General features: G+C 39.7%; 1 protein-coding gene across 8 annotated transcripts in view; it reads right to left on the bottom strand.

Moving 5' to 3' along the window:
• Window positions 1-27,602, bottom strand: part of cobl (cordon-bleu WH2 repeat protein) — a 302,078-nt gene that overhangs the window by 223,617 nt on the left and 50,859 nt on the right. Inside the window, exon 1 of one of the 8 annotated variants that reach the window (XM_072253553.1) lies at window positions 5,025-5,045. The exons of the other annotated variants lie outside the window; for them this stretch is intronic. The gene's annotated coding sequence lies outside the window, so the exon portion shown is untranslated. Of the gene's footprint in view, window positions 1-5,024; window positions 5,046-27,602 lie in introns of those variants that run through there. 8 annotated transcript variants of the gene reach the window in all.

Raw genomic sequence — 27,602 nt, forward strand, 5'->3', positions numbered from 1 at the left:
CTGACCTGCACACGGACCATATCCCTCCATACACCTCCCATCCATGTATCTGTCCAATTTATTCTTAAATGTTAAAAAAGAACCCGCATTTACCACCTCGTCTGGCAGCTCATTCCATACTCCCACCACTCTCTGTGTGAAGAAGCCCTCCCTAATGTTCCCTTTAAACTTTTCCCCCCTCACCCTTAACCCATGTCCTCTGGTTTTTTTCTCTCCTTGCCTCAGTGGAAAAAGCCTGCTTACATTCACTCCATCTATACCCATCATAATTTTATATACCTCTATCAAATCTCCCCTCATTCTTCTACGCTCCAGGGAATAAAGTCCTAACCTATTCAACCTTTCTCTGTAACTGAGTTTCTCAAGTCCCGGCAACATCCCTGTAAACCTTCTCTGCACTCTTTCAACCTTATTTATATCCTTCCTGTAATTTGGTGACCAAAACTGAACACAATACTCCAGATTCGGCCTCACCAATGCCTTATACAACCTCATCATAACATTCCAGCTCTTATACTCAATACTTCGATTAATAAAGGCCAATGTACCAAAAGCTCTCTTTACGACCCTATCTACCTTTGACGACACTTTTAGGGAATTTTGTATCTGTATTCCCAGATCCCTCTGTTCCACTGCACTCCTCAGTGCCTTACCATTAACCCTGTATGTTCTACGTTGGTTTGTCCTTCCAACGTGCAATACCTCACACTTGTCAGTATTAAACTCCATCTGCCATTTTTCAGCCCATTTTTCCAGATGGTCCAAGTCCCTCTGCCGGCTCTGAAAACCTTCCTCACTGTCTACTCCACCTCCAATCTTTGTATCATCAGCAAACTTGCTGATCCAATTTACCACATTATCATCCAGATCATTGATATAGATGACAAATAACAATGGACCCAGCACTGATCCCTGTGGCACACCACTAGTCACAGGCCTCCACTCAGAGAAGCAATTCTCTACCACCATTCTCTGGCTTCTTCCATCGAGCCAATGTCTAATCCAATTTACCACCTCTCCATGTATACCTAGCGACTGAATTTTCCTAACTAACCTCCCATGCGGGACCTTGTCAAAGGCCTTACTGAAGTCCATGTAGACAATATCCACTGCCTTCCCTTCATCCACTTTCCTGGTAACCTCCTCGAAAAACTCCAACAGATTGGTCAAACATGACCTACCACGCACAAAGCCATGTTGACTCTCCTTAATAAGCCCCAAGAGACACAAGAGATTTCCAGTGCTGGAATCCGGGGCACCAAAATCTGCTGGAAGAATTCATCAGGTCAAGCGGATCTGTGTGAGGAAAGGAACTGTTCTCTGTTCAGATCAAAATCCTGAATCAGCACCACAAGTGAAACACTAAGCAATAATGGGATCCACCATAAGTCCATCTTTTTCTCCTGCAGGGCATCAAGACATTCCATGCAAACAACTGTCTGATTAACTCGTAATCAAAGACATCTTTCTGTTTAAAAATTACAAGGACCAAGTGGAACAGCACAATCCAACTAAATGCAACGTTCTGTGGCAACAAAGCTGAACACAATCTTCACAACACCAGAAGCAAGTAGAACCTTAACGTATAGAAACACACAGTGTTTGTACAACCAAGTTTTACTCATAACGTGATACAGCCATACACCAGAGATGAGGCCAACAATAAGTATTTTTTTTTACTTTCTCTGAAGGCCATTTACATTGCATGCATAATATTTTTAAAAAGCAAATACATACAGTATATGTTTCCATTGATAAATACCAACCATTCAGTAATTATGCACGTAAAAGAAAACACTGCTTTTTCACCTACATAGATACTGCTTGACCTGCTGAGTTCTTCCAGTATGTCCTGTTTTTCACCTAACCATTTTAGCACAGAAAAAAATTAAAGCACTGAAAAACTGTCCAAAAATTATTTCATAACAAGAAACTCAGTTCACTATTTCTACATTCTCAATTATGATTTGATTTACTCAATAACTCTATAAGATAAACAAACTACAAGATCCTTGATGCTGGAAATCAATACAAGCACACAACACTAGGATTCAAACTTAATTCTCCTCCTTAATCTTCACCTTCTCTTCATTTCATTTTCTTTCATTGTTTAAATTGAAATTGAAATTTACAATTCAGCAAGAAGTTTGATAATCTGCTCTCCAGCTATTCAGAAATACCAGGTCCTGTTTCTTAGACGCTCTTGAAACATCCAAACATGCTGACTAATCCCTACCAGTGAGTTCTGATACATTCTGCAGTTTATTTTTTTTAAACACAACTAATTTTCAAACAATTCTGACATCTGCTGGAAAAAGGAAACTTTTCCATTCTCCGAACTATGCAGCAAGAGCAGAATTCCATGAAGGCAGATTATTATTTTAAGAGACCCAAAGAGCAACTGCAAAATATGGCTTCCTATTTTTACCCAAAGTAATCCCAGAGTTCAGGAGGAATGTGCATGATCCCAAACTGGAAACAGAGTCATAAAAGTGAGCAGTAACGTGTGCTGCTAAAGCTTGTTCAACTGTTTCGTAAGATCACAAATAATCTGACTATAACTTCAAATCCACATTCTCATGAACTTGCAATTATCTGTCACCCCTTGCTTATCAAACTATCAAATCCTACAATATTTATTCTGTTTCTACAGCACTTTGCCGAAAGGAATTCCACAATTCATATTCAAGTAGTAAGAAATGTATGAGTAAAACAATCAAACGGAAAGACAACAGATAGTGTGACCCACATAATGCCTTTGTAAAATATGCATTGCATAAATTATAAACATAAATTTCATTTCTACATTTTGACAAAGAACCTAATATTGATAGAAACATCAAAGCAGGATCATCAGCATTGGGAACTAACAGTCCAAAGAGATGGAATGCAATAGAGGTTATAAAGATAAGGAATACAATGTAATGGTTACATCACTACATTAGCAGTTAGTTGTCTGGTGAGTAATCCTTCAGAATCAAGAGCAGTTTTATGAGTACATACCTATGTCATGGAAGTTGTTGTTTTACGGCAGCGGAACAGTGCAATACAGGAAATATACTATAAATTACATTTCAAAAAAGTAGTGCAAAAGGAGAACAAGAGTAGTGAGGTAGACTTCATGTCCTGTACCTCCTCCCCGATAGTAGTAATGTGAAGAGGGCGTGTCCTGGGTGGTGGGAGTCCCTAATGATGGATGCCATCTTCTCTGAGGTATCACTTTTTGATGGTGAGTGTCTTTGCTGGGGAGTCTAGTGCCCATGTTAGAGCTGGCTCCTGTGCATTGGCCCCTCCATACCAAGCCAGTTTAAATTAACTCCACAGTACATCTGTAGAAACTTCCTAGAGTTTTTGGTGACATACCAAATCTTCTCAAACTCAAAATGAAATAGCCACTGGTATGCTTGCTTTATAATTGTATCTATTTGTTGGGTACAGGAGAGATTTTCAAAGATGTTGACACTCAGGAAATTTAAACTGTTTACACTTTCCACTGCAAACCCCTCAACGAGTATTGGTGTACATTCCCTTAGCTTCTCCTTCCTGAAGCCCACAATCAGTTCCTTGGCCCTACTGACATTGAGGACAAGGTTTTCGCTGCGATACCATCAACCAGCCGATCAACCTCACTCCTGTACATTTCCTTGTCATCCTCTGAGATTCCACCAACAACAGATGTGTCATCAGCCAATTAAAGATGGCATTTGAGCTGCGCCTAGCAACACAATGATGGGTGTAGAGAAAGTAGAGCAGCAGGCTAAGCATGCATCCTTGAGGTTCGCTTGTGTTGATTACCAGTGAGGAGGAGAGGAGCTCCTCAGAAGTAAGGTGTCATATTTCACCATATTGGGTATGTTGTTATTCAATAAATCTATAACTTAATAATACAAAAGACTCGGTAATGATGAATATGGAATGTGGTATGTCAAAAGAAACCCTTCCTGGACTATTAATGCCCTTCAAGGAAGGAAATCTGCCAGCCATATTTGGTGTGTTCAGTACACAACTCCAGAAAGACCACAGGAAGTGTATCTCAACTGCTTCCTATTTCAATGGAAATTAGATATAGACATTAAAACCAACTAGCGATGGCCACTTCTTGTGATTTAACTGAGTTTTAAAATGTCTTAGTTGTTAAGGATGGAAACATCTCAATCACAAGAGAGGAGACAAACAGCAGTTAGCTGCTAGTGGTGCAAATGAGAAATTACAAAATTCTGATCAAAGTTATAGATTGTCCTCCTAGCAGCCTCTGTGAATTATGAGAAACGCAGAGATTAGGCAATTATAAACACCGGAATTAAGGTTACTGCCCCTGACATTAAGCCAGCATTTGACAGAGTAGACTTTGATAAAACTGATGTCAAAATAGAGAGACACTCTACTGGCTGAACTCATACTGGTACAACATGTTGGAGGTCAATCTTCCCAGCTCTCGAACACCAATGCAATAATTCCTCAAGTTTTAACTTCTAGTCAAATCATTTCAGCTGCTTCATCATTAACTGTTCTTAAGTGGAAAATGTTTGCTAATAACCACACAATGTTCAGCTTCATTTGGAACCTTTCCATAATTCAACACAGCAGGATTCAATACCTGGACATGGGCTGATATGTGACAAACACCATTTTGCTAAAAGACGTTATGAAAATAGTCTTCTCAGTGAGAGTCTAACCACCAATAATACTGTTGTTACAGAGTCCCCACCTTCTGGTCATCAATACCACAACACTGACCAGCAACATAAGTACCATGGGACCACAGCCAATTAGAGACTGCATTTCCTGCAGCAAGTATCTCACTTCCTAGAACTCCAATGTAATACTTTCAACGTGCTCAGACAAGTGCAGTGCTCACTGTTCAGGACAAAGTACCCAATTCTATACATCATCTGCATATAGTAGCTGCATCTATAAAACGCAAAGCCACTCCCATATGAGTCCAGCAGTACCTTCCAAACCCATGAGCTAAGATCAAGTACAAAGATTTTAAGTACATGGGAATTTCACCACCTGCATGTTACCTTACAAATTTGGAAATATATCTTCATTCCTTCATCACTTTGTCCAACAAATCTTGGAACTCTTTCCCCAACTGTGTTGTAGGAGTCTCATCAACGGAATGTCTGCAACAGTCAAGGTTGTAGCCTATGATCAGCTCTTCGAAGGCTTTTTAACGATGGCTGTTAATGCTATCCTGCCAGCTAAGTTGCAGCCTATGACCAGCTCTTCGAAGGCTTTTTAAGGATGGCTGTTAATGCTATCCTGCCAGCTAAGTTGTAGCCTATGACCAGCTCTTCTAAGGCTTTTTAAGGATGGATGTTAATGCTATCCTGCCAGCTAAGGCCAGAAGCTGAGAACTGACATTTCAAATTAAGTTAAACAGAAAAAGCAAGATGGTTATAATACAGTTTTTCATATTGAAAGATCAATTGTCTTAAAGTTTTCTGCAACAATATATTCCAAAGACCAATACAAGAATAAGACATGTTAGATTTAACAATTATGACTCAGAGTTAGCTAACAGTCTAATAATAACTTAGTTATGGAGCACGTTTTATGCAAATGTAGTTCAAAGTGTTTTACAATAGAATAAAGTGCAAACATAAAAATAAAAGATAAAAATATGTTTGTTAAAAGCAAGTTTAAATAAATAAGTTTTGAGCCGGCATTTAAAAGTGTCAACTGAGTCTGCATCCCTATTAGTTTTATGTATTGAGTTCCACAGTTTAGATATGTAGTTCCAGAAAACTGACCTGCCAATTATCTTTGAGGGAGATTGTTTAAATTTAAGACACCGGCAGAAAAAGACCTGAGAGCTTGAGCAGGATTATAAAGCGAGAGTGATTCTGTGTGACGTGCTCCAGTGCCAGACCATTGAAAGCTTTAAAAACAAGTAAGAGAACTTCAAAATCAATTCTATAAGATACAGGAAGCTAATGCAGAGCAGTTAGGTTAGGAGTGATATGCTTCCTTATCCTGGTTTTAGTTAAAAGTCTAGCAGCTGTGTTCTGAATGAGTTGAAGTTTGTCAATAGAATGCTTTGGAAGGCCATGTAAGAAGTGCATTGCAGTAATCTAGTCTATTTGATATAAAGGCACGAGTTAGTTTTTCAATATCATTATGTGACAGAAATGGACGTACCTTTGCAATATTTCTTAAATGTAAAAATACTTTATGTGGGATTTCAAATTCAAATCTGAATCAAGGATAACAATCAGGCTTGTGACTTCTGATTTTACAAGAGGAGCCAAGTGCCCAAGTTTATCAAGAAGTTTATCTCTTTTGGCTTTGGGACCAGCTAAAAAGTATTTCAGTTTTATCTTCATTTATTTTTAGGAAATTATTGCTCATCCATTTGTTTACTGCAGCCTCACAGGAAGTCAGAGAAGATAGGGTGTTATCATCATCAGGCTCAAATGAGATATACAGTTGTGTGTCTTCTGCGTAACTATGGAAATCAAGTTTATGCTCTCTAATGATGTCTTGTAAGGGAAGCATGTATTAGAAAGAGTAGGAGACCAAGACAATTTCCCTGCAACACCAAGAGGTACATTGTATCTCCTAGCAAACTGGTCTCCAAGACAGACAAAAAAATTTCTCTCTAAGATATAGAAGTGAAAAAAAAATTAAGGGCCAACCCAGTTCTCAAGGCAATCTAGGTGAATGTTGTGGTCAACTGTGGTGAAGGCAGCACTTAGACCAGAAGGATTAAAACTTAGGCCCTGTTGGCATCAGTGCTGAGCCTAAAGTCACTGACAGTTTTGACTAGGGCAGTCTCCATGTTGTGGTTTGCTCTAAAACCTAACTGAAACGTTTCTAGAATATTGCTGTCATTCAGAAACATTGCTGAGTTGGTTGAAAATGACTTTTTGAAGAATCCTGCCCAGGAAAGGAGGCCTGTAATTAGCTAGTACTTCATTTTCAACATTTGGCTTTTTAAGGAGGGGTTTGACAGCTGCAATTTTGAAGGCATCTGGAAAAACTTCAGCTTCAAGGGATAGTTAAGTAACTAAATAGTGCATGAATTATCATCATCTTCATCAGGTGCCATGCCCAGTTTGAGCTTTGACTGCTATGGCCCACACACTCCTGTTTTGGGTCAAGTGGATCCATTCATTGATATTCCTTTCCAGTTCTCTGGCTGCTGTCTCCATCATCATTTGTCTTTGTCTTTCTCTTGCTTTCTTCCCTTCAATCTTTCCCATAATTACCGTTCTTAATCACATGTCCAATGAAGTTACGTTGCCTTTTCATGATCTCATAGATTATTTCTCTTTTTGTGTTTGCTCTGCCCATGACATCCTCGTTAGATATTTATTTCGTCCATGATATTCTTTGCATCCTCCTCAAAAACCACATTTCTGCTGCTACAATTTGTTTCCTCATGTTACTAAATACTGTCCAACATTCTGAGTCATATAACGTAACTGGATAAATGCAGTATTTCAGTACTCTGAGGCAAGTTGTCATGCATAGTTTAATATTGGTCAGTATACTCTTCATTCTTGTAAAGGTGTCTTTTGTCATCCCTATTCTTCTTTTGATGTCCAAGTCGCACCTGCCATCTGATGTCACCCAGCTTCCTAAGCAGCATAAGTTCTGTACTTGTTTTATGTCTTCCCCATTTATTCTCAGCCTGCAGATAGGATTCTCCTTCTTTTTGGATATCACCATACATTCTGTCTTTTTGCAATTGACCCATTTTTGCACTTTCTTCAACAACAATAATATCAATTAAGTTTTGTAGTTCTTCCTCCGTATTTGCAATTAATACAGTGTCATCTGCATATCTGAAATTATTGATGTTTTCACTGCCAACTTTGATTCCCAAGACGTCTCTTAATTTTTGTAATATTGTTTCACTATACACATTAAATATATCAGGGGAGAAAACACACCCTTGTCTAACGCCGCTCTTGATTTTCGTAAACTGACTCACTTTTCCCTCTATTCTTACAGCAGCAGTTTGTTCCCAGTACAGATTTCTGATTAGGCGGAGGTCTTTTGAATCTAGATCTAGAGTTTTCTGTAATATTTCAAATAACATTGTGCTTCACTTTATCAAATACTTTTGTGTAGTTGATAAAGCAAACAAACAAATCTTTATGCACTTGAATAGCTCGTTCTGATAGTATCCTTAACATCAATATTGCATTTCTTGTACCTTTGTCTTTCACAAAACCACATTGTTCTTTGCCTATTTCAGCTTGTATCTTACTTTTACCTCTTGTCATCAAAATGCGTAGAAGTATCTTGGTGATATGACTCATTAAACTTATGGTCCTATGTAATTCACATTCCATTGCTCCAACTTTCTCAGGAAGAGTGATAAATACTTATTTTTTCATCTATTCTGGTATTATTCCAGTCTCAGAAATGTCATTGATTAAATTGGTAAGTTTTTCAATTCCATAATCTTCAAGGGCGATAATGTGTTCTATTACTAATTCATCAGGACCTGCTGCCTTTCCTTTCTTCATCTTATTTATTGCATTACGAACTTCAGATTTTAAAATACTTGGACCTTCAATGTTTTTCTTAATTTCTGGTTTTTTGCCTCGATCCTCTTCAAACAATCCTGAATATACTCAGTCCATCTGTTCATAATCTCATCTTTTTCCATGATAATGGTACCGCCCTTTGCTTTCAAACATCCACCTGGAGAACAGAGGAGCTTTGTAACCAGTGATATTCTTCATTTGTTGATGTAACCTTTTTGGATCAGTAATAGGGATTGTTTCTATGAATACTCAACTAATAATATTCATAATTGATTGAACAATACAGTGTTTGTAAGGAAATGATTCAAAACAGCTAAAAATATTCCACATTTTGGAAAGGCCAGCATCTATGCAATGATACAGTGTGCCAAAACTAACCTGGGAATAGCCATAATGGTTCTAACAACAGAAGGATATTGGGAGATGTTCACAAAAATAACTAATGTGGTTAAAACAGTGGGGAAAAAAACTTGTCCACATAATGACTTTCATATCAATAGACATGCCTTACAGCCAGGGAAATTTTTTGCAGCTTAGTCACATACCATAATGTCAAAAATGCTGTAGCCAGACCGTAGGTTTCGGTGATAGCTTTCTACGTGGAAATGATAAGAGAGTTCCGTTCTTTTAATAAGGCTGAGTTAAAGATAAACAATGCACAGCAGTATAGAGCTTTATTGAAAGAGTGCCAAGAAATCTTTTACAGATAGTAGATAATTTATTGTCACATAAGTATAACCTATGCCAAGACAGTACGTCCACTGTACTCTAATAGAGTATCAGCTTAGGTTTATGCTCAAATCTCACTGGTCACAGGAAAGGGTCTTTCACAGCCCACCTTGTCCTTACTAACAATGATGCAAACCAATACTAATCTAAAGGTACTTGCAATAGGTGCATATCCCTCTACACCAGGGGTTCCCAACTTGGGGTCCACGGGCCTCTCGGTTAATGGTATAGCTCCATAGCATAAAAAACATTTGGAACCACTGCTCTATTTCTTTCCCATCACAGTACTTGTTCAAATGCTTTTTATACATTGTAACAGTATCTCCCCTCATCACATTCTTTCGCCTTCTCACTGTAATCTTTGATACCATTACTAATCAAGAACCCTTCAAGCTCTGCCTTAAGTATACCCAATGACTTGGACTCCACAGAATCACCACTTTCTGGCTAAAGAAATTCCTCCTCATCTCTGTTCTAAAGGGACATCCTTCTATTTTGAGGCTGTGACTCTGGTCCTAGACACACCCACTACAGGAAACATCCTCTCCACATCCACTCTCTCAATGCGTTTCAATATTCGAAAGGTTTCAATGAGATCACCCCTCATTCTTCTAAACTCCAGTGAGTGCAGGTCCACAGCCAACAAACATTCCTCATATGTTAACCCTCTAACTGCTAAATTCATTGTACAACCCTCCCCTGGACCCTCTTCACTGCCGGCACATCTCTGCTTAGTTAAGAGGCACAAAACTGTTCGCAATACTCCAAGAGCAATCTGACCAATGCCTTATGAAGCCTCTTAAATTCTCCTGTTCTCAAAATGACTGCTAACATTACATTTGCCTTCCTTACCACTGACTCAATCTGCAAGTTGATTTTTAGAGAATCCTACAGGAGGGCTCCCAAGTCCCTATGCATCTCTGATTTTTGAATTTTCTCCCCATTTAGAAAATAGTCTACACCTTTATTCCTTCTACCAAAGCGCATGACCATACACTCCCAACACTATATTCCATCTGCCACTTCTTCTCCCAATCTGTCCAAACTCTTCAACAGACTCCCTGCTTCTTCAACACTACCTGCTTCTCCACCTATCTTCATACAATCCGTGAACATGGTTACAATGCCATCAATTCCTTCATCCAAATCACTGACATATAATTTGAAAAGCAGTGGTCCCAACACCGACCCATGTAGAATATCATTAGAATAGAGCCCGTTTATTCCGACTCTTTGCCATCTGCCAGTCAACCAATCTTCTATCCATGCTATTTTCTGAAAATCCAAGTGAACAACATCCACTGTCTCTCCTTTGTCTACCCTGCCTGTTACTTCCTAAAGGAATTCCAACAGATTTGTCAGGCAAGATTTTCCCTTGAGGAAACCATGCTGACTTTGGCCTATTTTATCACGCGCTTCCATGTACCTTGAAAACTCATCCTTAAATAATGAACTTCAACGTCTTCCCAACCACTTAAGCCAGGCTCTTATCTGTCTGCCCATTATGACACTGGCATTCAGGGCAGCAATGAATGTCCTCCATCTCTGTCTGTCCTTACAGCCACACACAGATATAGAAGGATTCTTCATTGCTGTTCCCATAACAAACGTTTTTTTTACCAGTCAGGGTTGTTATGAGCTGAATGCCCAAACCTGGAGGACGGTGGACCCTTTGACCTGTTTGGCATGGGGGACCCTACCAACAGCCAAAGAACAAGGCCCTGACTTCAGTCACCATAGCTCTCTGGGACATTAATGCATGCAAGCCTCAAAACCCGAAGACAAGGTTGTGGTCCTCTTGGGTGAAGTCAGGCTAACAGGTCTATAATTTCCTTTCTTCTGCCTCCCTCCCTTCTTAAAGAGTAGAGTAACATTTGAAATTTTCTAGTCCTACCAAACTATTCCAGATTCTGGTGATTCATGAAGATCATTACCAATGCCTCTACAATCTTTTCAGCCACCTCTGTCAGAACCCTGAGGCGTAGTCTATCTGGTCCAGGAGACTTAACTATCTTCAGACCTTTCAACTTCCTAAACATCTTCTTCATAGTAATAGCTGTGGCGCTCACTTCCGTCCCCCCGACACTCTCGAATTTCTGCCTTATTGCTAGATTCTTCCAAAGTGAAGACTGACAAAAAACACTTATTGTTAGTCTTCTATCTTTGGTCCTCCATTACTACCTCTCCAGCAGTCTAATATCCACTCTCCCCACTCTTAATATATCTGAAAAAACTTTTGGTATCTTCTTTTTTATATTAATGACTAGCTTACCTTCATATTTAATCTTTTCTCTTCATTCTCCTTTTTGATTTGCCTTTATGTTGGTTTCTAAAAGCCTCCCAATCCTCTAATTTCTCACTAATTTTCGCCAATAATATGCCCTCTCTCGTTTTTACGCTGTATTTGACTTCCCTCGTCAGCCACCGTTGCCTCATCCTTCCTTCAGAATACTTCATCCTTGGAATTTATCTATCCTGTACCTTCTGAATTGCCCCCAGGAACTCTATTAATGCTGTTTTGCCATATCCTTGCTAGTGTCTTTAGTCCTTCTGCAGACTCCCTGCTTCCTAACACTACTAGCTCCTCCACCTATCTTTTGCATTGTCTGCAAATCTGGCCGTAAAGCTATCATCAAAATCATTGATATATAATGTGAAACGATGCGGTCCTAACACTGTCTCCTGCAGAACTGCATTAGTCACCAGCAGCCAACCATAAAAGGGTTGAGTCTAGGGCAGTGATGTACAAACATTAACATAAAAATATCAAAGAACATCAGAGTACTTATGAGACCTGATACTTATAACCTCAGGGGAAACCTAGATACTCTTGCCGCACGATGCTCCCAGAGAGACATGTAAGCATCCATAATAGATCCTACATCTAAATTCATGCAAATGTTTAGTAGATCAGAACAAAAGCAAATTTGCATCTGTATGTAAAGTTGTTACTGAGGTGGAAAACCTTAGCAGCTGGACAGAATGATCCTTAGAGATATCTCAGAGGGGGCTTATTATTGATATTTTTGATAACACTGAAGTGAAAATGTGTGATCTCACGCCCAAAACGAACATAATACTCCAACATTCTATGGTCCTGACAATATGAGGTTCGTATCAAATCGATCTTCCAACAATAAATTCTTTGCAACAGATCAGGCCACCTGTTGAAACGAGGTTTTTCTGTCTGTACCATGTGGTAACTGAATTTAAGGGAATCAATTCCAGAAAGGAGGTATCAATTATTCATTACTTATGTAATGACAGGATTACTATGTATTTCAAGTAAGCATTATAGTATGCACACAGAAGTACAAAGCATTGAACAGTACAAGTAATCAACTTTAAGCTTCAATTCAATTCCATTTCATAAAAAATCACATGCTTAAGTTTCTCAACCCTTCCATCCATCAATGCCACTTCTTCTATATGTGTAGATATAGGATATTTATATGTGCAGATCCTGCTAAAACTCCAAGTCTGATCTGCTTTTGATTTAAAATAACCCGATAAAGAGCCTTGAGACATTACTGGAACTAAAAGATGCTGACCACGTTCATTAAGTATGCACAACACTGATGAAAGGTCTTCAATGTGAAATATTATCTCTGCTCCTGCTCCTCTTTCTATAGGAACTGCTTGATCTGCTGAGTATTTCCAACGTTTTCCATTTTTGTGTAAGAGAAAATGGTTCTATTGAGAATACCAGCAGTCAGTGCTGCTGCAGAGCTCAGCACAGTAGATATGAAGCACACTGATAGCTGTCGTTTATTGTGTTTGGCTTCAAGCATTGTAGCATAAATGAAGCCAAAAATAAACCTGAGCCAACTGGCCTTAGCATAGTTTCCCTCAGCTCATCCAGCTTTAATAAATAAAGGAGTGACGGTATGTTTAAATTTAGCTGTTACGCGGGTGGATACTGCTGTGGATGGTTGTCCAGGATTTTAAATAAAAAACAGCACATTTCATTACATTGAGAATAGCCCTTTCCTTGTCTTCATGTTGCATGGAGGAAAAATTGCTTTGAGAAGCCACCTTCCAAATGCTTCTAACCTTGGAAAAGTGCATAGGTAATTAAAAAAGAAAAATATGAATTTAATCCAACTTGGACAAGTTTTCACTTTGGATATTACTGAAAATGTCAGCATAAATTGTATTGTATTAAAAAGCCTTTTTTTGCCTCATTGCTACACAAAGTCACAAGCATATAATTGTAAAATTTTCCATGAGCAACATCATGAACGTCCAGCACAGCAAGATAAATTGACAAATGTTTGGGACTTTGGGAAAGGAGGTGGAAAAATGACAGATTTTGCAATTGAACTCCACATATTCCAATGAAAAGCAGTGATTCACTTGTTCTTCAGATTAAGTATACTGTACTCATGATGTGGGTGAGAGCTATGTAGAGTATTTTTGGTTTAGTATGCAAAAATAAACTTAACCTTTCAGTAATACGAGAAAATCTGCAGATACTGGAAATCCACAGTGACACACACAAAATGCTGGAGGAACTCAGCAGGCCAGGCAACATCTATGGAAAAGAGTAAACAATCGACATTTTGGGCTGAGGCCATTCATCAAGACTGAAAAGAAAGAGAAGAAGTCAGAATAAGAAGGTAGGGGAGGGGAGAGGTGGTACAATGTGACAGGTGATAGGTGAAACTGGCAGGGGGGAGAGGCAAAGTAAAGAGCTGGGAAGTTGATTGGTTAAAGAGATAAAGGACTGGAGGAGGCAGGGATCTGATAGGACAGAATAGAAGACGAGGGAAGTAAGGGAATGAGGAGGAGCACCAGAGGGAGATGATGGGAAGGTAAGGAGATAAGTTGAGAGGGAAACAGGAGTGGAGAATGGTGAAGGGGGTGGGGGGATGCAATTACCAAAAGTTTGAGAAATCGATGTTCAGGCCAAAAGGTTGGAGGCTACCCAAATGGAATATAAGGTGTTGACTCTTCAACCTGAGTGTGACCTCATTGCTGCAGCAGAGGAGGCCATGGACTGACATGCCTTAATGGGAATGGGACATAGAACTGAAATGGGTGGCAAGGAGAAGCTGCTTTTTCGGGCAGATGGAGCATAGGTGCTCGGCTGGGCACTGAATGGTCGGTAGTGAGGGAGGAGGTGAAGGGGCAGGTGTGACACTTGTTCCGCTTTCAGTTGTGAAAGCAACTTTCAGTTGTATGTCACAGGAACTTTCTGTCCCACTACCATTTTGACTTCATCTTCCAACAAAACCAACACACATTTGGGGTACAGCATTTCATCTTTACCATGGCACGTTAAAAGCTTCCAAATTCACAGAATTCAACAATTCCATACAATTGAACACTTCAGCTTGTACAGAAAGTTGGCAGCGTTCAGAGTTTATCTCATATTTTGATACATTAAAATTTTATTCGCCTTCCATCAACATCTCCCCCAGCATACATGTTGCTAATAACAAAAAATACTGGAGGAACTCAGCAGGCCAGGCAGCATCTATGGAAAAGAGTACACTCGATGTTTTGGGCCGAGACCCTTCAGCAGGACTGGGAATGGAAGGAGCACCAGAGGAAGATGATCGGCAGGGAAGGATATAAGGTGAGAGAGGGAAAAGGAAATGGTGAGAAATGGGGGGGAGGGGGGGAATCACCGGAATTTCGAGAAATCGATGTTTATGCTATCAGGTTGGAGGCTACCCAAACGGAATACATGGTGTTGTTCCTCCAACCTGAGTGTGGCCTCATCATGACAATAGAGGAGGCCACGTATTGACATATCAGAATGGGAATGGGAAGTAGAATTAAAATGGGTGGCCACCGGGAGATTACACTTCTTCTGGCGGACCGAGCATAGGTGCTTGTTGAAGCGGTCTTGCAATCTTCATCGGATCGCTCCGATATATAGGAGGCCACACCAGGAGCACCGAGCACAGTATGTGACCCCTACAGATACACAGGTAAAGTGCTGCCTCACTTGAAAGGAATATTTGGGGCCTTGAATGGTAGTGAGGAAGGAGGAGTAGGGGCAGGTGTAGCACTTGTTCCACTTGCAAGGATAAATAGCAGGAGGGAGATCAGTGTGGGAGAGACGAATGGACAAGGAAGTCACGTAGGGAGCGATCCCTGTGGAAAGCAGAAAGTGGGGGGGGGCGGGGGGGGGAGAGATGTGATTAGTGGTAGGATCCCATTGGAAATGGCTGAAGTTCCAGAGAATTATCTGTTGGATGCAGAGGCTGGTGGGCTGGTAGGTGAGGACAAGAGGAACCCTATGCCTCGTAGGGTGGCGGGAGACTGGGGTGCGAGCAGCCATGTGTGAAATGGAAGAGATGCGATTGAGGGCAGCGTTGACGGTGGAAAAAGGGAAGCCCCTTTCATTGAAAAATGAGGGCATCTCCTTTGTTCTGGAATGAAAAGCCTCATTCTGAGAGCAGATCTCTTCCTCCACCATCAATCTGTGTTGACGCTATTGCCCTAGCACTCCACCACATAGAAGATTGTTCTGGCAACAACAGACTGGTAGAACATGTGAAGGAGTGGCCTTCAAAAGAGTTCAGTCTCCTCATGAAGTAGAGGTGACTCTGGTCCTCACCACATCCACATCCTCACCATCAATAGAAACAGGCAGCAATGCAGGCTTAGTCTTCCTACAGTCCATCAGCATCTTCTTTATCTTATTACTGTTGAGCTGCAGATGATTCAGCTTGCATCATTTGACAAAGTCCTCCACCAAGGTCCTGTATCCATCCTCCCATTATACACCCAACTACTGCTGAGTCATCAGAGAATTGCAGTGTTGTAACTAAAGTCCAAGGTATACATGATAAACAGGAAGGGGCCTCAGTGCAGATCATAGCCATGTCTGCCACACAGCTCTGAAGCTGCATAAACTGTGGTCTGTCAATCAGGTAGTCCATTATTCAGCATACAATGGAAGTACCATCCAGCAATGAACGGAGCTTTTTGCCCAGCAATAAGGGCTGTATGGTACTGAAGGCACTTGAGAAATCAAACAACATGATACTCACAGTGCTGCCCTGCTTATTCAAATGGGAGTAGGCTCTGTTCAGCACGTAGAAGACAGCATCATCAAATCCAATGTGCTTCTGGTAGGCAAACTACAAGGGATCAAGTGCTGACATGACCAGGGGTTGGAGGTGAGCCAGGACCAGCCTCTCTAGGGTTTTCATGATGTGTGAGATCAGGGCCACTGGATGGTTGTCATGGGAAAGGGATATTATTTTGGCATGGGAATATTTTTCAGCTTATTATTACAAATGGAAAAGGAGTTCCAGCATCAACCAGAAACATAGACCTGAATTTGAGGAAAAACAATAATGGGTATTCACTTTTGCTAAAAAAAAAATCTTAATTTTAGCATTTTGCACCTGTGTGTGTTTGGCTTGCCCTGCTACTTCATTCTGCTCTCCAGCTTGGAAAGGAGATAAGGTAAACATCATGGCTCAGACTTGTAATTCTTGTAATAAATTTCCTCTGGCTGAAAATTTAATATTCACATTATCTGTTCACAACCTGAAACATTTCACCTCTCTTTACAGATGCTGCCTGAATGGATAAATATCTATCTCCAGCTCTTCTTAGACAAGAAAATCCTGATCTAAAAATCTAAAAGTTTGCATGTTCCAGAAGGTAGTTCTTCAAAGTGGATTTAAAAGAGAGTTTACAAAATTCTGGTACAAAATTTTTCAAGTGAACTGGTTTGTATATTAAGGAAAGTCTCACAAATTTGTTTGATTTTTTTTTTGAAGAAATATCAAGGTCATTGAGGACAGGGCAATAAATGTGGTCTGTATGGACTTCAGCAAAGATGTGGTTTCACAAAGTAGGCTCCACCAGAAGGTTAAATCACATGAAGTCCAAGGAGAGCCAGGACATAGAAATGGTTGAATGGTAGGGGGCAAAGGTTGATGGTGTAGGATTGTTTGACTGGAAGCCCAAGACTAGTGGTGTGTGGCATGTGTTGGTGCTGGACCCATTGTTGTTTGTCATCAATATGAATGACTTAGATGAGAATGTACAAAGCAGAATTTCTGAGTTGGCAGATGACACTAAAATATTAGGTATTATAGACAGTGAAGAATATTTTCAGGAATGCAACAGTATCTTAATTAGATTGGAAAGTGGAAAAATGATTAGCAAGTGCAATTTAGTTTAGATAAGCAGAAGTATGGCTTTTTGAGAAGTCAAACTAGAACAGGATTTTCAAAATGAACAGTAGGGCCCTGGAGAGTGTTCTAGAACAGAGTGTATGCAGAATACAAGTAAGAAAGGAGGAAGGCAGCAGAGAGGAAATTACAGACCAGCTAGCCTGACCTCAGTGGTTGGGAAGATGTTGAAGTCAATTGTTAAGGATGACGTTATGGAGACACAAAATGAGATAGGACAAAGCCAGCATAGTTTCCTTAAGGGAAAATCTTGCCTGACAAACCAGTTGGAATTTTTTGATGAGATTACACGTAGGATAAAGGGAATGCAGTGCATGTTGCATATTAGGACTTTCAGAAGGCCTTTGACAAGGTGCTACACATGACGCTGCTTATCAAGTTAAGAGCCCATAGTATTACAGGAAAGTCACTGGCATGGTTAGAGCATTGGCTGATTGGTAGGAGGCAGTGACTGGGAATAAAAGGATCCTTTACTGGTTGGCTGTCAGTGACCAGTGGTGTTCCACAGGCGTCAGTGATGGGACCACTTCTTTTTATGCTGTGTATCAATGATTTAGATGATGAAGTAGATGGCTTTATTGCCAAGTTTGCAGATGATACAAAGATTGGTGGAGGGGCAGGTAGTGTTGAGGAAACAGGTAGGCTGCAGAAGGACTTAGACAGATTAGGAGAATGGGCAAGAAAGTGGCAATTCAAATATAATGTTGGAAAATGCATAGTCATGAACTTTGGTAGTAGAGATTAATATGCAGACTATTTTCTAAACGGGGAGAAATTTCAAAAAGCTGAGATGCAAAGGGACTTGGGAGTCCTTGTGCAGAAGACCCTAAAGGTTAACTTGCAGGTAAAGTCGGTGTTGAGGAAGGCAAGTATTCATTTCAATGTTCGCATTCATTTCAAGAGGTCTAGAATACAAGAGCAGGGATGTGATGCTGAGGCTTTATAAGGCACTGGTGAAGCCTCACCTTGAGCATTATGAACAGTTTTGAGCTCCTCAGCTGAGAAAACGTGCTGGCATTGGAGAGGGTCAGAGGAGGTTCACAGGGATGATTCTGGGAATGAAAGGGTTATCATACGAGGAATATTTGATGGTTCTGGGTCTGTACTCACTAGAATTTAGAAGGATGAGGGGGGATCTCATTGAAACCTTTCAACTGTTGAAAGGCCTAGATAGAATAGATGTGGAAAGGATGTTTCCCATGGTGGGGGAGTCTAGAAGAAGAGGGCACAGCCTCAGGATAGTGGGGCATCCACTTAAACAGAGATACGGAGAAATTTCTTTAGCCAGAGGGTGGTGATTTTGTGGAATTTGTTACCACAGGCAGCTGTGGAGGCCAGGTTGTTGGTTGTATTTAAGGCAGAGCTTGATAGGTTCTTGACTGGCCGCATCATCAAAGGTTACGGGGAGAAGGCTGGGGAATGGGCTTGAGGAGGGGAAAAAGAATCCGCCATGATTGAATGACGGAACAAAGCTAATGGGCCAAATGGCCTAATTCTGCTCCTATGTCTCATGGTCTTTTTAAGGCATCGCTCCTTGAAGATGTCCTGGGTGCTGGGGAGGCTGGTGCCCATGACGTAGCTCAGTGAGTTTTTACAATTTTCAGCAGCTTATTTCGATCTTGTGCAGTTCCCCCCACCCCCCCCATCACCCCGCCACACCAGATGGCAATACAGCCAGTTAGTATGCTCTCTGCAGTACATCTGTAGAAATTTGTGAGTGTCTTTGGTAAAATACCATACCTCCTCAAACTCCTGATGAAATATAGCCGCTGTTCTTTGTAACTGCGTCCATATGTTGAGCCCAGGATAGATCCTCAGAGATGTTGCCACCCAGGAACTTTAAATCGCTCACTCTTTCCACTTCTAATCCCTTGATAAGGACTGTTATGTGTTCCCTCCTCTTACCCTTTCTGGTGTCCACAGTCAATTCTTTGGTCTTACTGATGTTGACTGCAAAGTTGTTGCGATACCACTCAACTAGCTGATCCAGCTCGGTCCTGTATACCTTCTCAATACCATCTGAAATGTTGCTAATAATAGTTCTGTTGTCAGCAAATTTATGGATGGAATTTGAACTGTGGCCAGCCATACGGTCGTAGGTGTACAGAGGGTAGAGCAGTGGGCTAAGTACACATCCTTGAGGTGTGCGTGTTGATTATCAGCAAGGTGGAGATGTTATTTTTGTTCCGCACAGACTGTGGTCCTCTGTTGAGGAAATCAAGGATCAAGCTGCAGAGGGGGTATACAAGCCCAGGTATTGGTGCTTTTGGATCAGAACTGTCGGAATGATTGTGTTATAGGTTTAGCTATTGCCAATAAACAGCATCCTGACATAGGTATTTGTATTGTCCATGTGATTCAAGGCTGTGGGAAGAGCCGATGAGATTGCATCCGCTGTAGACATATTGTGGCGATAGGCAAATTGTAGTGGGTCCAGGTCCTTTCTCAGGCTGGAATTGGACTACTTACTTAGGTAGGAGTGGACTACTTGTTCCTGTATATGATATTTCATTGACATATTTATGGGTGAGCATGTGGTCTTGATTGCATGAACATTAATTTTCCTTCTTTAATGGGGATGTTAAATAATTATAGCAAAGATTCTTCACCTTGTAAATATTTGAGAAAAATCTGATCCATAACATGCTCCACAGTACATCCCAGGGTTACTTGGTTTGTCACCATAAAGCTTGTTGCAAACTTGACGTCTTAGTTATCTATGGTTTTTTTTGTAATATAATTTTTATTGAGTTTTCAAAAAGAATACATGAAAAGATAAAATCTACCCTCCCCCCTCCCCTTAACCCTCCCCCCCACCCCATATATAGTCCTACCTAAAAAGAAAGAGAGAAAAAAGAAAAGAACCGCCTGGGTGTTGGAAGGTTTCCACATGCTCCATGGGATTCAAAATAAATTTGGTATAATTATTCGTTACTTTCCCCAAGGGACCAAGGTCTTTATCGGAGCACTTAAGTATGCCATCCTATCTTTTGTAAATAAGGGCGCCAAATATTCAAAAATGTTACATATTTATCTCTTAAATTATAAGTAATTTTTTCGAGTGGAATAGAACTAGCCATTTCATTATTCCAAAGATCCATACTTAAATACGAATCAGATTTCCAAGTAACTGCTATAGTCTTCTTAGCTACTGCCAATGCAATTTTTATAAATTCTTTCTGATATTTATTCAATTTAAGTTTCGGATTTATCCCTTCAATATCACCTAACAGAAATAATACGGGGTTATGTGGAAGTTGAGTTCCAGTAATTTGTTCCAATAAGACTCTTAAATTTATCCAAAAGGGTTGAATTTTAAAACAAGACCAAGTAGAATGTAAAAAAGTACCAATTTTTTGATTACACCAAAAGCATTTATCGGATAGATTTGAATTTAATCTATTTATTTTTTGCGGTATAATATATAATTGGTGTAAAAAATTATATTGTACTAATCTAAGTCGAACATTTATTGTATTTGTCATACTGTCAAGACAGAGTCTTGACCAATTTGTTTCATCAATATTAATATACAGATCTGTTTCCCATTTTTGCTTTGACTTATGGGTTCCTTGTTTAATTGTCTGTTCTTGAATCAAATTATACATACAAGAAATAATTTTTTTAATTTTCCCTTTTTGAATTAAAATTTCAATTTCATTAGGTTTTGGCAAAAACATTGTTTGACCCAGCTTACCTTTTAAGTAAGCCCTTAATTGAAAGTAACAAAATTGTTCAAATGACATCAATATACCTCGTTCAAAACAATTTCCTATAAATTTAATCCCTTTTTGGTACCAATTATATAAAAGTTGATTGTCCATTGTAAAAGGAATAAGCTTGTTTTGGAACAAAGGTCTCCTTGCTAATAGAGATTTCTGTGTTTCATTATCAACATTTATCTTATTCCATAGATCAATCAAATGTGTTAATATAGGAGATTCTTTCTTTTCCTGTATCCATTTAGATTCCCATTTATATATAAAATCTTCACATCTATTTTCTCCTATCTTGTCTAATTCTATTTTAATCCATGCTGGTTTTCGATCATCGAAGAAAGATGCAATAAATCTAAGTTGATTTGCTTTATAATAGTTTTTAAAGTTTGGAAGTTGTAACCCTCCTAACCCAAATTTACATGTCAATTTTTCCAATGATATTCTTGACATTTTACCTTTCCAAAGAAATTTTCTCACACATTTATTTAACTCTTGAAAAAATTTCTGTGGCAATTGTATTGGTAATGTTTGAAACAAATACTGTAATCTAGGAAACATATTCATTTTTACAACATTGACTCTACCTACTAATGTTATTGGTAGTATCATCCATTTGTCAAAATCTTCTTGAATTTTTTTCAATAGTGGTAAATAATTAAATTTATATAAATTCTTTACATCATTATCAAGTCTTATACCAAAATACTTCATACCATTTACTGGCCATCTAAATTGGGTTACTAATCGACATTGACTATAGTCTCCTTTAGTAAGAGGTAAAATTTCACTTTTATCCCAATTTATTTTGTAACCTGATACCTTCCCATATTCATCCAATCTAGAAGATAATTTATGTAACGAATGTTGTGGGTTTGTTAAGTAGATCAAAACACCATCGGCAAAAAGATTAATTTTATATTCCTCCTGATTAACTCTAAAACCCATAATATCTGGATCCATTCTGATTAGTTCTGCTAATGGCTCTATCGCCAGTCCAAATAAAGCAGGTGATAATGGACAACCTTGTCTAGTTGACCTTTTTAACTGGAATGGTGTTGAAATTTGAGAGTTTGTCACTACTTTAGCCTTAGGGTTAGAATTTAAAGTTTTAATCGAATTTATAAAAGATGTTCCTAACCCATATTTTTCTAATACTTTAAATAAAAAATCCCATTCTAATCTATCAAATGCTTTTTCTGCATCCAAGGCTACTACTATACTCTTCTCGTCCCTTTTTTGTGCCAAATGAATTATACTGAGTAGCCGGGTTACATTATCTGCCAATTGTCTATTTTTAATAAATCCTGTTTGATCCATATGTATTAATTTTGATAAATATTTAGATAATCTATTCGATAAAATTTTTGCTATTATTTTATATTCCGTATTCAATAAAGAAATAGGCCTGTATGATGTTGGTTTCATAGGATCTCTGTCTTTTTTTGGCAATACTATTACAATCGCTGTTGAAAAAGATTCTGGAAGTTTATGTATTTTTTCTGCTTGACGTATTAGTTTCATAAAGAGAGGAAATAATAAATCTTTAAATTTTTTATAAAATTCAGGTGGAAAACCATCTTCTCCTGGAGATTTATTACTTTGGCGTGATCCTAAAGCTTCTTCAACTTCTTTTAATGTAAAAGGCATATCTAATCCCTTCTGTTCTTCTAAATTCAATTTTGGAAGAGAAACTTGTGATAAAAACCTTTCTATCTCATTAATATCATTTTGGGATTCTGATTGATATAATTCAGAATAGAAATTTTTAAAGGTTTCATTTATTTCAAGAGGTTTATAAGATATTTTATTTGTCCTTGTTCTAATTGCATTTATTGTTTTGGAAGCTTGTTCTGTTTTCAACTGCCAGGCAAGAATTTTACATGCTCTCTCACCTAACTCATAATACCTTTGTTTAGTTCTTATAATTGCTTTTTCCATTCTATATGTCTGAAGCGTATTATATTGTAACTTTTTATTGACAAGCTGCCTTCGTTTTTCTTCTGACATATATCTTTGAGATTCTTTTTCTTTCTTAATTTTAGACATATAACTTATTATCTGGCCCCTAAGATATGCTTTCATCGCATCCCATAATATAAATTTATCATCCACTGAATGAAAATTTGTATCCAAAAAAAATTGAATCTGCTTTTTCATAAAATCACAAAAATCTTGACGTTTTAATAATGTTGAATTAAATCTCCATCTATAAGCCACTTCTTCCTTATCAGCCATTATTATTGTCATTAATAAAGGAGAATGATCTGATAATATTCTTGCTTTATATTCCATATTTTTCACTCTGTGTTGAATATGCATTGATAATAGAAAAAAATCTATCCTTGAGTAAGTTTTATGTCTATGGGAATAGAACGAATAGTCTCTTTCTTTAGGATTGATTCTTCTCCATATATCAATCAAATTTAAATCTTTCATCAATGATAAAGTTAAATTTACTACCTTCGATTTTATAACAGCCTTGGTTGATCTATCTAAGCAAAAATTAAAGTCTCCTCCAATTAATATTTTTTCATGTGCATCCACCAAATTCAGAAAAGCTTCTTGTATGAATTTTGCATCATTTTCGTTTGGTGCATAAATATTCATAAAAGTCCATAGTTCAGAAAAAAGTTGACAATGTATAATCACATATCTCCCCGCAGAATCAGTTATTACATTTTGTATTCTAATTGGTAACGTTTTATTGATCAAAATTGCCTCTCCCCTCGCTTTTGAATTAAATGAAGCCGCAACAACACTTCCCACCCAATCTCTCTTTAGTTTCTGATGTTCTGTTTCCGCTAGGTGCGTTTCCTGTAAAAGTTATCTATGTTTGTAACATTGGAGACCCATGTTCATTTCTGACCATGTATGCTGTCTGCATGGAGTTTCTATGTTATCTTAGTTACCTTGTTGGCTTCCTTGGGGTGCCTTGGTTTCCTCCCACATCCCAAAATTAAGTGGAGTTTCCCCTAGTATGTTGGTGAATGCTTAAAATCTGCCAGCAGTTGATGAGAATGTGGGGTATATTTTTTTAAAATGAGATTAATGCAGGTTAGACTGAGCCTTCAGTTCTACACCTAACACCTCATATTGTTTAGCATGGAGATATGTTTTCATTAATCTTCCAAGAATTGCAAGGGCACGCACTCATATCAAGACTTCCGAGGAGCAATGTCTGTACAGTATTTTACCAAAACAAGTCTTTAATCATCTGTGACTTCCAACATATTCAAATATTGTCACAAACAATTTCTTTATTATAAGTTTTTTCTTCGGCAGTTTGAACAGGGCACGACTGCGCAAGTGCGTGGAGGTCCCCAGTGAGAACAGCGGGAAGAGTTTAAAAGGATGACAAATTTACAGCACAGGCATCGGAGAAGCAGGCGACGGAGTAGTGGGAGACAGAGTAGGAAGGCTTTGGCTCAACGGGGCTTCGGCAATAAAGGGTCGAGGCCAGGTAGGTTATCTGTTTAAAATAAAGACAGAGTGTATGTGTGTGAGGCCGGTCTTCTGTGCTCAGTGTCAGATATGGGAAGTCCTAGAGACTCCCAGCCTCCCAGATGACCACAACCGCACCAGGTGCGTCGAGCTGCAGCTCCTTAGAGACCGCGTTAGGGAACTGGAGCTGCAGCTCGAAGACCTTCGTCTAGTCAGAGAGAGTGAGGAGGTGATAGAGAGGAGTTATAGGTAGGCAGTCACCCCGGAACCACAGGAGACAGAGAAGTAGGAAACAGTCAGGAGAGGAAAGGGCAAGAAGCAGGTACTAGAGAGCACCCCAGTGGCTGTCCCCCTTAACAATAAATATTCCTGCTGGAGTACTGTTGAGGGGATGGCCTACCTGGGGAAGCAACAGTGGTTGTGCCTCTGGCACAGGGTCTGACCCTGTAACTCAGATGGGTAGGGAAAGGAAGAGGATGGCAGCAGTGGTAGGGGACTCTAGGGGGTCAGACAGGCGATTCTGTGGATGCAGGAAAGAAAGGCGGATGGTAGTTTGCCTCCCAGGTGCCAGGGTCTGGGATGTTTCTGATCGCGTCCACAATATCATGAAGTGGGAAGGAGAACAGCCAGAGGTCGTGGTACATATTGGTACACCCTATCCTCGTTATATGCGAGGGATACGTTCCTCGAAGTTGACACATAATGTGAAATCACATAATGTGAATAATTATTTAAATGGAGAAAATAGGGATGCGTTCCAGAGGGCTTCCTAAATATGTTTTATCTGTAACTTTTTCACATTTTTATGCCAATACAACACAAAAGCAGTACTACAAGACAACATTTGTATTATATTTAATCAATTTAAGGTAATATTCAATGTAATAAATCACAGAAAGTTAACATACTGTGGTGTACAGTACTCACCAACAGTGGCAGGTATATTCGCTCCAGGAGATGAGTGGTTGTTGTGGTGTTGGGCAGCTTTACATAGATAAGGTGGATGGTTGTGGTCGTCAGGATAATATCAAGCACAGCAAGGGGTGAAGGAAAATTCATAGAACCCTTAGAACTGCCAGCAGCAGCAGATTACAGTGATTTGCGTAAAGTGGTGAGGGTTGTTTGCTTGGCAGCATTTTGTTTTTTAGCATAAATTTGCTTGTAGGGAAGAAGTGTTGATGGCAGGGAACAACTGAAATGCTGACTCCGTTCTAAGCTTGGGTCCATGTCCATTGCCATTTGTGCCAAGTGTTCCGACTTCCACCATTCCCTCACTGTTGGTAAACTCCCGGGATTTTCAAAATCGTCTGTTGCTTGCAGCATCTGAGAGATAGTTCACAGTAAAGAAAATACGTATGCCTTGAATGTGGATTACACCTTGGTCAAGTGGTTGAATTAGCGATGTTGTGTTAGGCAGCGGGAAACGCACAGTTATGTTAGGATGAATGCTGTCCAAATGTTTAGGATGGGCTGGCGCATTGTCAAGGAACAAAAGAACTTTAAAGGTAAGATTCTGTTCCTGGCAGTAGCGTCCCAGAGCTGTGTTACCTTCAGCTGATGCTGCGCTGTTTATAATTTCCAACTTTTTTTCAAGTGTTAAAGCGGTTCTGTGCCGCTCGGCTGATGGCCCAAGACATGACATCGGACACTTAGGAGGCATAGTTAATTATTTCAAGCACAAAATCACTGCACCATAGGTAAAACCAACAAAAGTTTAAGATCACACATCCACACCTTGCCAAAACCAATGAGAGAGTGGTGGGAGAGAGATTGTGAGGTGTGCACCTGACTTGTATTGGCGGGAAAGCGGTGCTTCTCATCCCAACAGTGAGACTGTGAGGTGTGCGCACATGACTCATATTGGCGGGAAGGCAGTGCTCCTTGCATAACTGTGAATTTTGGACACATATAATGAGACGTTGGTAGAAATAGGTTCCTCTCATAACTGTGAATTTGCATAGTCTGAAGACACATATAACGAAGACAGGGTGTACCAACGACATAGGTAGGAAAAGGGAGGAGGTCCTGAAAACAGACTACAGGGAGTTAGGAAAGAAGGTGAGAAGCAGGACCTCAAAGGTAGTAATCTTGGGATTACTGCCTGTGCCACGTGACAGTGAGTATAGGAGTAGAATGAGGTGGAGGAAAAATGTGTGGCTGAGGGATTGGAGCAGGGGGCAGGAATTCAGATTTCTGGATCATTGGGACCTCTTCTGGGGCAGGTGTGACCTGAACAAAAAGGACGGATTACAGTTGAATCCGAGGGGGACCAATATCCTGGCGGGAAGGTTTGCTAAGGCTATTGGGGAGAGCTTAAACTAGAATTGCTGGGGGGATGGGAACCGAACTGAAGTGACGGAGGAAAGGGAGGTTGGCTCACAAATAGAGAAAGTTTGGAGACAGTGCGAAAGGGAGGATAGGCAGGCGATAGAGAAGGGACGCGCTCAGTCCGATGGTTTGAGATGTGTCTATTTTAATGCGAGGAGTATCATGAATAAAGCAGATGAGCTTAGATCGTGGGTCAGCACGTGGAGCTATGATGTTGTGCCTATTACAGAGACTTAGATGGTGCAGGGGCAGGAATGGCTACTTCAAGTGCCAGGCTTTAGATGTTTCAGAAACGATAGGGAGGGAGGCAAAAGAGGTGGGGGCATGGCAATGTTGACCAGAGATAGTGTCACGGCTGCAGAAAAGGAGGAAGTCATGGAGGGGTTGTCTACGGAGTCTCTGTGGGTGGAAGTTAGGAATAGGAAGGAGTCAATAACTCTACTGGGTGTTTTTTATAGACCACCCAATAGCAACAGGGACATTGAGGAGCAAATAGGGAGACAGATTCTGGAAAGGACTAATAATAGCAGGGTTGTTGTGGTGGGAGATTTTAATTTCCCAAATATTGATTGGCATCTCCCTAGAGTGAGGAATTTAGATGGGGTGGAGTTTGTTAGGTGTGCTCAGGAAGGTTTCTTGACACAATATGTAGATAAGCCTACAAGAGGAGAGGCTGTACTTGATCTGGTATTGGGAAATAAACCTGGTCAGGTGTC

This window comes from Mobula birostris, chromosome 3, assembly GCF_030028105.1.
Source record: "Mobula birostris isolate sMobBir1 chromosome 3, sMobBir1.hap1, whole genome shotgun sequence".
Taxonomy (NCBI): domain Eukaryota; kingdom Metazoa; phylum Chordata; class Chondrichthyes; order Myliobatiformes; family Myliobatidae; genus Mobula; species Mobula birostris.